A 2,720-nucleotide genomic window follows, 5' to 3' on the forward strand; every position below is an offset into this window, starting at 1 on the left:
TAGGTTGTGTAATTTTTTTTTTTTTTTTTTTGTTAAATTTAAAGTTGGGTTGACTTTAATTAGAATATTTTGTTAAATTTATTAAGTTGAATTGAATTAGCTTATGTTTTTAATAAATTATACACACTATATTACATTGTAATACAATACGATATTTTAATATGAACATAGCATTAATATATTATTTTAAACTATAATGTATTAGGATAATATATTATAATATATAGTATTATAAAAATAAAATAAGACTAGAAAATGATAGCCATGTTTGCAACCGGCCGTAGTAAGTTAAAATATTGCGGCTTAGTTGAAATCCATCAACAGCATTTAATTTAATCCCTAGCTAGGTACCCAAGGCTATGGTATTGGTATCCAAAGGCACCATAAATTTCTTCTTAAAGTAATATCTCCATCTAGAACCCCATTAATATAGATTATCAATTCAATTCAAAATGTAGCTATATATTTTCCAAAATGTAGCTAGAAGACTTGCTGCGACAAAACCGGTATACTCCTGGGTTGAGTCAAATATTTTGGGTTTTTTTTTTGTTTTTGGAGCATGCAGCTTTCATTTGGGATCAAAAGGTGAAATCTCTTACCTCGAACTGCTTAGCTTAGCCCAAAAAATTTGCAAGAAGCTAGGTTAAATTACAGAACTAAACAATAAGATTTAAATACTAGACCAAAGCTGAGTATATTAATGACTAAATTTAAGACTCTTAGGGATAGGTGCAATCCAATCGCAAGGCTATACTTGTGGGGGTGCGTGTGCAGCCATCACTCATATCACATAATGTTGTTTAAGACAAAAGTTTAGTATGATAGGCGATCGAGGGAATCAAATTAAGATAAGCATGCACTTTGGCATCATTAGTCTATGGGTATGGCAGACGGTTTAAGAGCATAAATAATAATAATAATGACGCGTAGGCCTCGCCCATACCATTATAACCACTGATCTTTATATTTGTTTACTAATATATTTATTAATTATTATCTATATAAGTGCATCCTCTCAAATATTAAAGATATTTTATTTTTTAATTACTTCTCACTTATCTAAATCCAAAATGCATCATCCATCACCCGATAACTTATAAAGATTAATTAAAGATAGCTTTAACAGAAAGGTGTTAAGCTGCTAATCAGCCGGGACTCGCAGTGTTGACTGTTGAGAGGTGTCGTGCGGGAGAAGCTTTAGATGGTCGGCTGGAAAAGTCAACCTGGGCTTTTGTGTTGGGCCGATGATTATCAGCAACTTCGTCGTCATCCATTTTGCTTTGCTTTGCTTATTAGTGGCGCCAAATCCAATGCCATCTCAACTTTATAATATTATATTTAATTTAATAATAATTATTCATTCATCCCGCTTGCTTGCTACGGGCCAACCGCTAATCCACTCGATTGGATAGCCACGACTGACTGCAGCAATACTTTTTTTTTTTTAAATGTAAAAATCAAATTAATGTATAAAAATATTTACTCATCGACGCATTGACAACTTATTTTTGAATGGACTGTTAAATAACTTGACGTAATTTGGTTTTCAAGGAGTTGTGTCATAAGCGAAGAGTAATTAAAAGGGCAAGAGTTCAAAATAATATTTTTTTATTAAAAGTTCTAAGAGTTTAAAATGATATTTTGAGTTAAAAGGTACAAATTTTTTATACGTGGGAGTTCTATACAAACACGCAAATAAGATAATTTTAATATTTAAAAATTTTTCTAAATATTTTAAAAAAATAATAGATAATTATCTATAAAGAATTTTAATTTTAAAAAAATTTTGAAATATTGAAATAAATAATCATCTATAAAAAAATTTATTCCAAAAAAGGGTAAAATAAATATCATTTATAACAAATATAGTCTCAATCAGACTAGGATTAATCACAATAAGCATTATTTGTATGAATTTTAATCTCGAATTAATTAAGATTACTCCATATTCATCTATAAATAAGCAAACATTTATTCTTGAAAATGTTTGACATCTTTGATATTGACTTCAATGCAATTTCTTTCATTATGTTCTGATTTAAGACCATCTCCAACCCAACCCCAAATTTGGGGTAATATATTTATCTCTATTTTGCCCTCCTCATTTTAACTATAACAAAATTTAATTCCTTTTGTATCCCACCATTATATATTTTTACATTTTTTTACTTATTATTAGTATTAATAATATTAATAAATTATAATCAATTAATGAATAATAATTAATAAATTTTGTTGTGTTTAATATAATATTTTATTAATTGAAATAGTAAATGTAATGTTTTTCTTTTTTAATATTATTGATAATTAATTTTTCAGTTAATTATGTAATTTTTAGGTAATAATTTAAATTGATATATAATAAATAAGTAAATAATTTACATTATAAAAAAATATTTAGAATCAAAAAATAAAGAAAAAAAAAACTATTTCTTTACCCCAAATTTGGAGTTAAGGGTTGGAGAGGAATTAGGTCTTATCCCAAATTTAGGGTAAGTTTTATCCCAAATTTGGGGTGAAGGGTTAGAGATGCTCTAAGTATCAGTGTGTTTGCGTGGGACTTCTCCGCAATCTCTAATTGTTTTCTTATTTTTTCAAATTCAGGCCGTTTGACGAGAACGTTTCCAATCAACTAAATTTATTATTGTATCGACACAACAAAAGATAAATTAATTATTAATTTTTAAAAGAGTTAAATAAAAACATAAGGTCAATTTAAT

Source organism: Diospyros lotus, chromosome 15 (assembly GCF_014633365.1).
Source record: "Diospyros lotus cultivar Yz01 chromosome 15, ASM1463336v1, whole genome shotgun sequence".
NCBI classification, from domain to species: domain Eukaryota; kingdom Viridiplantae; phylum Streptophyta; class Magnoliopsida; order Ericales; family Ebenaceae; genus Diospyros; species Diospyros lotus.